At 44.8% G+C, this 14591-nt stretch overlaps 1 protein-coding gene across 3 annotated transcripts in view; it reads right to left on the bottom strand.

Moving 5' to 3' along the window:
• EPS15L1 (epidermal growth factor receptor pathway substrate 15 like 1) overlaps positions 1-14591 on the bottom strand; it is a 317440-nt gene that overhangs the window by 213410 nt on the left and 89439 nt on the right. The window lies entirely within an intron of this gene.

Genomic DNA, 14591 nt, shown 5'->3' on the forward strand with positions numbered 1-14591 from the left:
GGAACCCTTTTCCCATTTTACTGGTGCATTATTTTCAGTGTTTTACGTGTTGAACTGGTGCTCCAGCTCTGCGGTATCAAAGCATTACGAATCAGTGACTAGGGCTGGCATCTCAGGCACAGTCGTGAGGACCAAAGCACAGCGTCTTTATTTCATAACCCGCAGGGGCATTATTCAGTAACAGCACCAAGGGCCAGATTTCGCAAAAATGCACTTTGGTATGTAACAAGTCCAATTTGCGATTCTGTAACTTGTTACCGAATCACAAATTGGATTTGCGACTACATACCAATTTGGTATTAGGAAGGGGCGTGTCAAGGGCGTCCCTTCCTAATACTGAATCGCAGAGGTATGTAGGATTGTTTTGTGACCGTGAATGCGGTCGCAAAACAATTGCAGTTACCAACAATTTCAAATTGGTGGTAACCCATTCGCAAAGAGTAAGGGGCCCCGAGGGACCCCTTCCCCTTTGTGAATTAATGCAAAAACATTTTTTAAGAGCAGGCAGTGGTCCCACGGACCACTGCCTAGTCTTAAAAAATGAAAAGAAAACTTTTCATTTTTAAAAGCAAAAAAAAGAAAAAAAGAAAATAAAAAAAAAGATTTGTTTATTGAAAAGCAATCACAGACGTGGTGGTCTGCTGAGCCCAGCAGGTCACCATCTTTGTGATTGTAGCCATTGGTAATCAATCGCAAATTGCAACCTACCTCATGAATATTAATGAGGTAGGTCCATTTGTGAGCCCTTGCAAATGGCAGTATGAAACTCCTGGAGTTTCATACATTCCAATAGCCATTACTTAATTGCGATTCACAAAAAATCGCAATTAGGTAATCGCTATTGGATAAAATGATACATCTGGCCCTAAGTCACGGTGAGGTTCTTTCTAGAACACGCACTGCAAAAGGAGCCTCTACATGCTTGCATGAGATGAGTGTGTTTAGTGTTGATGGAAAGTGCTGAACTGAAGTCAAAGAAGACAGTGTCCTCCACAGCAGTGCCAATATGCTCCTTTTGCCTGTTGACAATCAACAGGTGTTGTAAAGGTGATTTGGCAAGGAGAGGGAAAGAGGACGTCATGCCTTTCAGTTAAGGCCTTCCAGCGACAGACATAGGCGCTTAGCGTATACAGAGGCACAGAGGTAGGTGAGGACTGCCAATAAGGCCGAATGAGAGAAAATTAATGCAACACAGGAGTACATTTCATCCCAGGAAAGTGGCTCAAGGAGCAGCATATCTCAGATTTACACTTACAACAAATCTTCCTAAAACTTTAAGTAACAAGACAGCCTCGAGCAACTCCCAAAAAAGCCATGTTACTGAATAACAAAAAAGTACTTCTATGGAGTTGTCGGCACAATCATACAGCACGATTTTACAGAGTATTTGCCATTCTGCCTTTTTTGTTAACTTTTCTTTCGGAAATGTCATATGCACTAAAGTCCAACCATGTAGACAGCCTGTTTTGATCTATCTTAGTCCCTTCATTACAGCATCAAAACACTCCAGTGACCTAAACACATTAATATCCTTGTTGTATTTTAAACAATATTTGTGTTTTCCATCACAGATTTAATCTGATTTCTGTACCACCTCTCAAGTTTCCAAAAACTATAGTCTCCCCTTTAAGGTGCTTTTAATATCACGGACTTCACCCAGGGAGTGTAATGGGGAAAATTCCCTCCTACTAGTAGGAAGAGAAACCAAACACACCAGGTTTTAGGAAGAGATAGGAGAGATAAAGTAATTAAAATTATCACTTGAACAAAATAGTTTAAGGAAGGAATAAACAGCAAATAAAGTGACAGAAGCAACATAGAATCTACTTTCCATTTACAAAAGAAAACAAAACAATGCAAATCTGAAATGTAACTTTAAGCCTGTTGTAGAGGTGGTGGTAAGGAAAAAATCCTCTTTTTTTCTTGAAGAAGCTGTGAATCAGTAAAACGAAACTACAGACAGATCTCCATCATGACATTCATATGGTGAAGGAAATTCCTAAGATGAAAAGACCTCTGAATTTAGTATATCCTGCAAAAATCAAACAATTTTTCTTTACCAAGCAATGCTATCTGAGGCCAAATTTTAGATCTATTCTTTTATGGCAACTATCAACCTTAAATCAAGTTCTTTATTTGTAAAATGTTAACATGCACCATGACAAACATCACTAATATGCATGTGAATATCTGTCTGTACACTGGTGACCAGCTCTGGAGAAGTCATTTTTACACTGGAGGTTAGCACAGAACAGGGAGGACGGAACGTCGGGGTAAATCAATCCTTGAATTTTATATGTAAAATCTAAGCTATTGTGAGATTGGTTTGTCTGCCATCAAACAGGCAGAGAAGAAAAGGAGCAAACACTAACAAAGACAAGGCACAGAACGGCTTACCCGCCATTCAAATAAATCTTCGTGATTATTTGGTGCAAAGACATCTTTCCACCAGAAATGCTCTCAAGAGGTTAAAATCAATAATACATGGTACAGTATGAGCCATTTTGTTGATGGACAATAATCACTGTTATTAGGAACTGTAACAAATGGATGAATACAACGACAGATACAAGCAATACAAATGCAATGGATATTCAGTAGTTTATAGCCAAACTACATGCGTTTTTATGAAAAGATGGAAAAGCAATGTGCATAATAAAGACTACTTGGAAAATATGTCTGTATTATTGTAAAAGATTGGAGAACGAGGGTTCATCCTTACGTATTAGCGCAGGCGGTTTTAAAGCTCCACTTTACACTCATTTGAGTCTCCAGGGAAGTCACCACGCCTGGAGTACAAGGTTTGGTGAGGTACAGGCTCATTGCCTTTTGACGGCTCTAGGTGGTACCAGGTCAAGTCTGGTGACATGGCAGAATTTTTGATAAATGTACTAAATCAAAGGGCTTTATGGGAGTGTATGATTCAGTTATTTCCTTGTATGGTCCTGTGACTAGAAGGGAGCTCATCATAGGTGTTAAGTTTTTATTGGGCTTCTTGGCACACAGGAGTAGAGTTTTGAGTGGTAGTTTTACTTCCGCACTTTTCCAGACCCTCTATCAGTCAGCAAGCTGTATATGGCAGTGTACACGGGTGCATATATTTATGCATATTACATATATATGTACACAGTCACCACTGGCTGCGTAGTTATGGCTAAGTCTCACTTTCCATTGTAAAGTATTTTTTTGATTGCTTACAACTTGAGTTATTTAACAAATCTCTGTGAAAGGTAATGACCATTGCATTTGGAAGGAGTTATGGGATAGGTGGCAAATTTCACTTGTTTTACATTTAAACATTGTAACTTCACTTTAACTGTTTCTATGCTTTTCAGTGTATTTCTGAGGTTTTTATAAACTAATGTTAGACTTTTAAGAAAAGGTAACTATAACTTGCTGAGAAAGTACAACCTCATACACTCATTGCATTTAATACCAAAGCTTTGCTGCACATGTATGCCACAACGTGCACGAATATATTACATAGCCAAGTTTTAATGCATTATTGTAATAATCTGTGGTCACTTGCCTTAACAAGCATGCTATGATTCACGATTTTCTTAGGCCCAGAAGTCATTTTATTTAGTTTGTACATTTGAGCATTTTCTGCCCAGCGCACTACAGCACAGCCTTGCTTCCTATATTGGCCATCAAAAGGGGAATTTTCAGAAAGTAGTGTGCTCCCATGTATGTTCAATGGTATGTTAACATAGTGATACATGAAGTAACCATCCTATTGCACGTTAGTCTTTCAATTGAATTGTATCAAGAATAAAGTGTGTAAAAACACGTATGAAAATAAGTTACTTACCTGTAACTGTGGCTCTCCAGTACTGGTATCTTTCATAGATTCACATGTCTGAATCATTCCAGGTCAAAGTAGGAGTCCCACTCTACATAGAAAGCAGTAATTCAAAATTGTACATTGAAGTTAATGCAAAAGGCATTCACTTGAATAGCTTATCCGTGTTATTAGGAATTACCCAAAGTCCAGCCAATCAGGCAACGGCACCCTTTAGAACCCTCACCACAGAGGCTCCAGTCTCTCAGATTTTCTAGCACAAGTGATGTAGAAAACACCAAGACATAAGGTGCGCCTCTACGGGGAGGAGGGTGGATCGCAGGTGAATCTATGAAAGATACCAATATTGAAGAACCACGGTTACAGGTAAGGAACTTATTTTCTTCTCAAGTATTGGGGTATCTTTCATAAATTCACATGCCTGATTCAGAATAGTTAGCAGTAAATATTACAGTAAAAAACAAATGCAATGGAAATTAAATAGTGGAAGGTGGGAATAAATAAGTGGCTCACCTTATCCAAACAGATTTCGTAGAACTGCTTGTCCTACAGCAGCATCCATTCTTTCTGCAGCATCAAGGCAGTGGTGTTGAGTAAAAGTGTGCCTGCTGGACCAAGCTGCAGCTCTACATATCTGTTGTATAAGCACACCAGCGAAAAGAGCTGCAGAGGTGGAGACGGCTCTGGTGGGAGTGGGCTTTGACTTTGTCCGTCAAAGGTTTTCCTGCTTGTTGATGAAAGAATTGTATAGCGGAAGCAATCCACCTTGCTATCGTCCACTTAGTAACAGGAAATCCCTTCTTGTGGTCCCAATAGCTCACAAACAATTGTTCTCCTTTGCGGAAGCTGCTAGTCCTCTGTATGTAGAATTTGAACCCTCATTTGATATTTAATGTATGCAATGCTCTTTTTGCTGGAGTTTGAGGTTTGGGATAAAGGTTTTCAATATAACTGGTTCATTTAAATGAAAGTCCGATGGGACCTTAGGGATACATTTCGGATAAGCCCTGAGGGTGAAACCATCAGTTTTCGACTGTAAAAAAGGGCTGTTCGACTGTAAATGCCTGGATGGCACCGACTCACTTTGCTGAAGTAAGCGCTAGGAGAAGCGCTGTCTTCCAGGAAATATATTTCAAATCAGTGAATTGGCTTACATGGATGTCTCGCCATTTGATATAGTACTACATTGAGATGCCAAGGAGGAGGAGGGATTTTTTTAATGGAGGAAACAACCCTTGAGGACTTGTTTTATTATTCTGGAGGACCATAAGAATGGAGAATTACTGGTACGACGAAATCTAAAAATGGCTGCCAGATGCACTTTGATGGATGAGTGCAATAGACCAGATCTTGCTAAATGAAGAAGATACAGAAGTATCTGTTCTGGAGTAGATGTGGTGGACCTCGGAATCCCTACACCAGATACAAAATCTCTTACATTTAAGTTTGTATGTTTTATTTGTAGTCTGAGCTCAAACATTAGCGAGTACCTCTCGACAATCAGTCAGAATGTTTAGGTCAGTGAATTCATGGAGCTCAGGAACCAGGCTGACAACTTAAGAGAAGTTGGGTTGGGATGATGGACCTGGCCTTGATCATCGTTAACAGTGTCAGTATTGGTTCCAATGGAATGTGAGGCTGTTTAGGAAGGAGTAGGAGCTCCTTAAACCAAAACTCGTGCGGCCACCTGGGAGCTATGGGTAGCAGTTGACAAGGTTCTCTCCATCTTTTCTTTTAGAACTCTCAGGATCAGTGGAATCGGGGGAAAAGACCATCTGTTAAAAAATGCATTCCCTTATGATCCTCTCTGAGGGTGCCAACTTGCGTAGTACTGGCATTTGCTGTTCTCTGTGGCGAAGAGGTCAAAGCTGGGCTTGCCCTAGCGATGGAAAAGATGACAGAGTTGTCAGGTTGAGCTCCCACTTGTGGCAGGTTGTTGTGGTCCTGCTTAATGAGTCTGCAAGGATGTTGGACACCCCTGGTACATGCTCCGCCCTGAGAGTTATGTGGTATTGAAGGGCCCAGTTTCATATCGCTTTGGCCTGGAGAGATAGCGCTGGTGAGCGCGTCCCGCCTTGCTTGTTGAGGTAGTGCATGCCTGTGGAACTGTCGGTTCGGATAAGAACCAATGAATCCTTGATTTTGGTTAAAAAGGATTTGAACGCCAGGAAGATGGCTTTTAATTCTAGCAAGTTGATATGGCGCGTTGCTTCCTGGATGGTCCATTTTCCTCTCTCTGTCAGGTCCTGGAGACGAGCGCCCCAACCCTCAAGGGACGCGTCTGTGGTCATGAAATATTCTGGAATCTGATTCAGGAAAGAGACACCCTCGGAGATGTGGGATGTCTTTGACCACCATTTCATGGCTTGCCTCATTTGGGTGTGGGGGGGGGGGTGTAATCTGAACCACATTGTCGAAAGATCTGTTGATTTGGACACATTGAGTGTCCAACTCTTCCTGAAATGATCTTATGTGGAAACAGCAGTTTGGTATAAGTGTAATGCAAAAGAAAAGCATCCTCAGGAAAGACTTGTAGATTCGGACAGAAGTGGAATGTGGACTTTCTTTTGGCAAGTAGTGCTAGGTTGCATATCTTTTCCCATCTCTCTTGGGAGGCGAAGGCTTTTGCTTGCTCTGTATCCAGAACCGCTCTCAGAAAGTTGATGTTGGTTGTAGGAGTTAGGTGTGACTTTTGATAGTTGACTAAGAGGCCCAAGGTGCAGAAAAGAGACAGGCATGCTGCTGTGTCCCTGGCTGCTTGGCATGCTGTGTTCGTCTTTATGAGCCAATTATCCAAGTGTGGAAAAAACTTGAATTTCTCTTTGTCTAAGATATGCTGCTACAGGAGCCAAGACCTTGGTGAACTTATGGAAGTAATTGAAAATTCTGCCCCCTATCTGAGAAGTGTAGAAGAGGGTGGTGGTGGCTGGCACTTGGTGGAGGGGGGTCAGTGTATTTTTTGAAGCAGCTCTGCCTCTATAGGAAGACTTTTCTCTGGCGGGGTGTCTGTAGGCTGCCGATGGTGGTTGCCAATAGAGCTGTTGTTGTTGAGTGGTGATTGGACAATATTGGTTCTGATAAAGTTGGTATTGTTTCTACTGGTGGAAACCACCTTTATAGGAGTAAACTCCTCGACCTCTAGCCCCTCGTAAGAGCGGTCTTCTGTATTTGAGGGTACCCAGAGACTTGGCTGTCTTAGTGTCTGTCTTTATAGTTTGTAACGGCTCATCGACATGCTTACCGAGCAGCAATTCCCCATCTTATGGAATGCCTGGTAACCTCATTTGGGCTTCTGGGCGGAAGGAAGTGGCTTTCAGCCATCCCTGGCATCTCGGTAAGGCTGCTGTGGACAACTTTCGAAAGAATGTAGAGGAGTCATCTGTGGCACAGTCTATATCTCTGCAGAAATCTTTTCTCCTTCTTGTGGAATCTTCCACGCTTCATATTTAGCATCTTCGGGAAGGAGATAAAAGTACTGGGAAATGTCTGATCACATTTGGCATTCGTATCGCCCCAGAAGTGCCAATTAACTTGCTGCCCTGGCGGTAGGCGTCGCCATCATTGAGAATTTCTTTTCTATAGTGTCCAAGCGTCTCCCTTCCTTATCCCGGGGTGCGGAAAACTGGAGAAGATGGGTTTCTGGACCTTCGTTGGGCTGCCTGGGTTATCACAGAATCATGTTTGGGTTGACCAACTAGAAAAGTTAGGGAGTTCTCTGGCGCTTTGTACTTTTTGTACAATCTGAGAAGTACCGCTGGAATTCCACTCAACTTTAAGGCCCTCTTCCCAAAAAAAATCAACAATCAGGATAGCATGAACTGATTTCTTGGAATCCTCCCTTAAAGAAAGCAATCCGATTACTTTGTGACAATGGGAAGCTGAAACCTTTTAGCAGCTCGTTCCATAACGCTATGGCACCCTCCTATATCTTGCGGTGGGGAATCTACCGGCGGTGGAGTAGAAGGGGATCGTGTTTGTATTTGATGGTCGTCCCACTCACTGGAAAGTGAGGCAGTGTCCTGAAATTCACCCTCTTCTTGGTCTTCATCTGAAAAAAGTGGATCATTCATGTAGACAGAGGTTGCAACGGTGCTGCGGGTACTTGCAAGTCTGCAGACTGATTTCTGGGAGAAGTGCCTAGAGGCGGTAGATGCTGGAGCTGTGTATGTGGCAGTGGAGTTCAGATCCTGATGGTGGGAATCTGCTATAGTAGTCATGCAACATATGCTGCAGATTGGTGACTAGTGACAGTGGCATTTGTACTGTGGGTTCTTGCTGTTGTTGTGAACCTGCCTTATGTTGGTGTATAAAAGGTTAATGGACGATATTTGATTCTTCAATCTGAAGGGCTACAAGCCACTCCGAAAAGTAAGTTATCACCTTATACCAGGTCCAGATAACTCCTATTAGTGAAGTGAGGTAGTTTCTAGGACGCCAGGGCTCTCTAAAGGGAGCTGTGAATAACCAGTCAAGGCTTACCTAGAAGACCTGGAAAGCTTATGCAGTATCACTATAGTCACACAATACTATCATGCATGAAAGAACCACACAGTGTTACAAAAATAAAGGTACTTTATTATGGTAACACAAATACTAGAATACTGAATACGCAGTTCCCCCACTGGAGGTAAGTAAACACACTGTTATATACACATTAGCAATTAGTAAAGAGCATAGAAAGCAATAAGCATTGGCAAAAGTATAGGTAAAGAATGAGGGCCCCAGGCAAGGGCTAAACCATATACTGAAAAAGTGGAATGTGAAAGACAGACCCCCACCCAAGGAAGTGGAATCTGTAGAAGGGAGCTGGAGGAACTAGGAACCCCAAGAGGTGAGTACCAAAGTGACCACCAGCGACAAGGAAAGCAGAGGTAAGTACATGGTTTTCCCTAAAACCAATAGGAGGACTTTGGAAAAGGATTATGCAAGACCCAACCAAGACTGGAATAACCCAAAGGTAAATCTTGACAGAAGTGGACCTGCAAAGGAAGGGGACCAAGTCCAGTTTGTGTTGGAGTGTCCGGTTGGGGCAGAAGCCACTACCCATCCTTCTGTGGATGCATGACGAAGTCGACGATGGACGAAGAAGGTCAGCAGTACAGCACCGGAGATGAAGAGAAGCCCCGGAAGTGATGTCCCACCTCGGCAGACGAGATGCAGTCGGTTAGTGGTGTGGCAAAACCACCAACAAGCCTTGGCAAATGCAAGAGACGGAGAAGAAGGTTTAAAAGGCTGAAGAGGACCATCCAGGTCCTGGGGACTCGACCCAAGGAGGGGAGCCCGGGGTGACCCTCAGCAGCTGGGAAAATCACAAGAAGAGGAGGCGGCCCCCACAGGCAACCCACCAGCATCAGGCACAGGAGTCACAGTGAGGCCCACTCAGCACACCTGAAGAGGAGTCCCAGGTCACTGGAGCAGCAGGCATGAGGCTGTGCTTTGCAGGAAGGAGTGCTGGAGGCCGGGGCTCAACGGAGCTTGAAGACCCCTTGGAGGAGGAACAAACAAGCCTTGGTAGCTGTAAGAGTTGCGGTGCACAGGTGTACTTTCCTGCCAGGAGAGGCAAGGGCTTTCCATCTCCCAAGTTAGTTAGCTGGCCGAGAGGACCAAGGGGACCACTCCAGACCACTACCTGTGATGCAGGATCCACGCGGCTTCGGAGGAGAGAAGATCCACGCAGCCGGTTGTCATTGCAGTTGGTGCCTGCAGATGCAGGGCAGTGACTCCTTCACTCCAAAGACTATTCCTTCTTACTTCTTGTGCCCTCAGAGGATGCACAGCCGATAAAATGTTGCAGTTGCTGGAAGGAGCCGGAGAAACAATGTTGCAGAGTGGAGTCGTCGCTGAAGTTGCATATTGTCGGTTCCTAGAGGGTCCAGTTGCAGTCCCAGTGGCCAGAAGATGAACTAAACGATACAGAGGAGTCCTGCTGGAATCTTGCACGTCGAATCTGAGGACCCACCCAAGAGGGAGACCATAAATGGCCCAGGAAGGGGGATTGATCACCTAGCAGGATGACCACCTATCAGGAGGGGGCTGTGACATCACCTATCTAACCTGGCCACCCAGATGCTCCCAGGGGCCTCCGCCCACTTTGGATTCAAGATGGCAGAATCAAGTGGCCACTTGGAAGAGCTCTGGGCACCACCCCTGGGGTGGTGATGGACAGGGGATTGGTCACTCCCCTTTCCTTTGTCCAGTTTTGTGCCACAGCAGGGACCGGGACTGCCTGGACTAGTGCAAACCGGTTTATGCAAGAAGTGCACCAAATGTGCCCTTCAAAGCATTCCGGTGGATTGGGAGGCTACCCCTCCCAAGCCATGTAAAACCTATTTCCAAGGGAGAGGGTGTTACCTCCCTCTCCCACAGGAAATCCTTTGTTCTGCCTGCCTCTGCCTGAGCTGGTCATGCACCATGAGGGCAGAAACTTGTCTGAGGGGTGGTAGCAGCTTGGGCTGCCCAGAAAACCCCAGAAGACTGATAGGAGCAATGCTGGGGGTCCTCTGAGAAGCCCCCAGAGTGCATGGAATCATACAACCAATACTGGCAACAGTAATGGGGTATGATTAAGACATGTTTGATACCAAACATGCCCACGTTCGGAGTTACCATTAAGTAGCTGGACACAGGTTAGTGACCTGTGTCTAGTACACGGGTAAAATGGATTCCCCGCACTTACGAAGTTCAGTGTAACGGAGCTGGAGTTCGTAGGGGCACCTCTGCTCATGCAGGGGTGCCCTCACACATAGAGACCTGCACCCTGCCCTCTGGGCTGGGAGGGCCCTCCACAGGTTGATTTACAGTGGCCTGCTGCAGTGACCTATAGTGAAAGGGTGCATGCACCTTTTCACGCAGTCTGCAGTGGCAGGCCTGCAGACACATTTTGCATGGGTTCCCATGGGTAGCATAAAATATGCAGCAGCCCATGGGGAACTCCTGGTGCCCCAATGCCCTGGGTACTTAAGTACCATATACTAGGGACTTAAATGGGGGCACCAGTATGCCAATTGTTGAGTGTGCAAAGTCCTAAGCAGCCAAACTTAGAGGGAGAGAGCACAATCACTGGGGTCCTGGTTATCAGGATCACAGTGAAAACAGTCAAGCCATACTGACAGCAGGCAAAACGTGGGGGTAACCATGCCAAAATGAGAGTACTTTCCTACATCTGTCATCTGAATATTCCCCCTCACATTCATCCTCCTACTCATCATCATCAAGGAGGTTACCTGGGTGGGGCAGGCGATACCTTACGGCAGTGGTTCCCAAATGTTTTCGACCCGTGGCTCCCTTGACCTATTGGGCATTGGACGCGGCTCCCCGTTATGTCACTTTTTTAACTGGTGGGGGGGTGTAAGCCAGGACTCGGGAGCACTTCTATTTTCCTCCCTAAAAAAATAATTGGGATGAAGCCGATAAAGGGCTTCTGCAATAGGGACTTGTAGTTAGTGACTTGGAGTACGCACTGCCAGTAATCTGCTGCCGCAGGCCAGTGCACAACATTTCTGTCACGCTCTTTCTGTCTGCTATAGCACTTTCTCCTTGTTCCTGGCAAGTAAAAAAAAAAAAAAGAAGCACATAACCATTTTTGACCTCAGATCTTGTATCACCACACTTGGAAATCCCACATATGACAATAGACCTAATTCAGGCCTCAAGGGGAGAAATACATTCTCCTGATTCTTTTTTTTTTTTATCTCACACTTTCCTCTTAAATGTTGACAATTTTGTAATTTCATGATTACCTTCTTTTCCTGAGTATCTGCAGAACACAGACAGAAGTAACACTCCATCACTGACCTGATTGTGCCTGACCCTGCCTAAATGGTCACACTCTTTATTTATTAGGCATGAAGTCACACACTGGTCCAAATCATTCCAGACGCTGACAGCTGCGGGTTCCATAACACCCCCTCATGGCGTTCCTACATGGGTGACTCAGGGATGCAAATGCACATTACAAAACCCTAACAAGTTTCATTTTTGCACTGTGACTCTCTTTTTCATACTACTGTACGGCTGTGTTCCAAACATAACATCTCTAGAATGGAGCTGTATGGTAGTATGAAAGAGAAAGAATCGCAGTGCAAACAGTGCTTAATTTGAGCAGGTGGTTTCCGATTTTTTGCATCAGACATTCAGTAAGAGCAAAATATACATATGGAAAACATGGAGGAAGAGAAAAACTAAAAAGCATCACAAAGGGAGAAAGTAGAAAGCTGCATGAGTGAGCTGAAGGAGTCTGGGGTGGCTATAAATGGATTAAAAAGGCGCAAGAAGGCTCGCAGATTTAAATGCAGCATCCGCTTGTTTCAAAAGAGAGCTCTGAGCACCAGCACATTTTTATTTACAAATTAAGCACTGGGTTTCCAGTGGGGGGCACCAGCACTTATTTTTAAGGAGTGGTACGTAGGCCTATATTTATGAAAAGTTTGTGCCCCATTTGCATATTTCTTTACGCAAAAGTGGCACAAACTTTTGTGCCACTTTTGCATAAAAAAAAAATGACGCAAATGCGACGGAAACTTTTCATAAATATGGGCCTTAGTTTTCTGCATCAGACATTTACTGCGAGCAAAGGCACACATGGGAAAGACGAAGGAAGAAAATAAGTTACTTACCTGTAACTGTAGTTCTCCAGTATTGGAATCTTTCATAGATTCACATGCTTGAATCATTCCCCGTCGTCGAGATGGGAGTCCCGGTACAATTTTCACAAGTAATGTTAAGACATATTGAAGAGAAAAAAGCCCTAGGCCTCTTCAATTTCATAGTCTATCAGAGTCATTTTATGAAAAGCACCAAACCTGATCCTCCACCAATCAGGCGACAGCACCCTTCAGAACCTCCTGAGAGAAGCTCTAGCACCTCAGATTTTCCAAGCACAAGTGCTTATATTATGTTGAATATATGTATAATTAGAAAGAAAGAGGTGAAGTGAGCTTCTCCGGGGAGGCGGGTGGGTCGCATGTGAATCTATGAAAGATTCCAATACTGGAGAACTACAGTTACAGGTAAGTAACTTATTTTCTTACTCCAGTATTCAAACTTTCATAGATTCACATGCTTGAATCAGAATAGAAAGCAATAACTATGCACATTGTAAAATGACAACATCTTTAATAAACAAAATATCTTAAACCACAAAACCTTCTTATCATCATGCATAAATTGATGAAGTGTATAAGTGTACTGACATATGTCTCTCTCTCTATATATATATATACATAAATATAACTATCTACTTATCTCTAATATATATAGAGATATACCTGTGAAGATACATGATGAAATTTGAAGAACAAAACAGTAATAAAAATCATCATAAGACATTACTCTAACATGATCAATGTCTGAAAACCCGCTTACTTATGGGATTATGATAGCGTTCTCTTATCCTTACATGCATCTCTGTTTTTTTTTTGTTGTTTTTTTTAAACAATGTGCATACCTGTTCTAGGATGGAGGGATGTAGGAGAAATGGCTCACCTTCACCTGAAGAGATTCCTGAGAACCGCCTGGCCCACTGCTACCTCTCCGTGCGAGAGGGACTCCAAGCAGTAGTGTTTAGTGAAGGTATGACAGCTCTTCCATGTTGCTGCCCTACATATGTCTTGTAGTGGCACTCCGGCAAACAGTGCCGCTGACGATGAGACTTTTCTCGTCGAGTGAGCATGCACAGATGACTGCAAAGGTTTGCCCACTGCCTGATGGCAAAAGCGAATAGCAGAGGCGATCCATCTAGAAATACTCTGCTTGGATAGCGGGCACCCCTTCCTAGGAGCACTGTACCCCACAAATAGCTGATTAGAGCGCCGAAAAGATTTAGGGGGTCATTCTGACCCTGGCGGTAAAAACCGCCAGGGCCAACGACCGCGGGAGCACCGCCAACAGGCTGGCGGTGCTCCCATGGGCATTCTGACCGCGGCGGTACAGCCGCGGTCAGAAACGGAAAATCGGCGGTGTACCGCCGGTTTCCCGCTGCCCTGGGGAATCCTCCATGGCGGCGCAGCTTGCTGCGCCGCCATGTGGATTCCGAGCCCCATACCGCCATCCTGTTCCTGGCGGTTTTGGCCGCCAGGAAGAGAATGGCGGTATGGGGTGTCGTGGGGCCCCTGGGGGCCCCTGCAGTGCCCATGCCATTCCCATAACAGGGCCCCACAAAGATTTTCAGTGTCTGCCATGCAGACACTGAAAATCGCGACGGGTGCAACTGCACCCGTCGCACCCCTTCCACTCCGCCGGCTCCATTTGGAGCCGGCATCCTCATGGAAGGGGGTTTCCCGCTGGGCTGGCGGGCGGCCTTCTGGCGGTCGCCCGCCAGCCCAGCGGGAAACTCAGAATAACCGCGGCGGTCTTTTGACCACGCAGCGGTATTCTGCCGGCGGGACTTTGGCGGGCGGCCTCCGCCGCTCGCCAAAGTCAGAATGACCCCCTTAGTCCTGTCCAAATAAAATTGAACGCATCTTTTCACATCTAAAGAGTGTAATGCCCTCTCCTCCGGAGTAGATGGATGAGGGAAAAAAGACTTGAAGACTAAAGGTTTGTTCATGTGAAAGTCTGACGGAACCTTTGGAATAAAATGCGGGTTAGTGCGCATTAATAGTCTATCTTGTTTAAGCTGCAGGAAAGGCTCTTGGATGGACAGCGCTTGCACCTCACTGACCCGCCTAGCTGATGTAAGAGCTATCAATAAGGCAACCTTCCACGACAAGTATTTGAGGGAAGCACGGTGGATCGGTTCAAATGGATGCTTCATCAGTTGTGCCAAAACAATATTCAAATTCCACGAAGG

The sequence above is a fragment of the Pleurodeles waltl genome, chromosome 12, assembly GCF_031143425.1.
Source record: "Pleurodeles waltl isolate 20211129_DDA chromosome 12, aPleWal1.hap1.20221129, whole genome shotgun sequence".
Lineage (NCBI taxonomy): Eukaryota > Metazoa > Chordata > Amphibia > Caudata > Salamandridae > Pleurodeles > Pleurodeles waltl.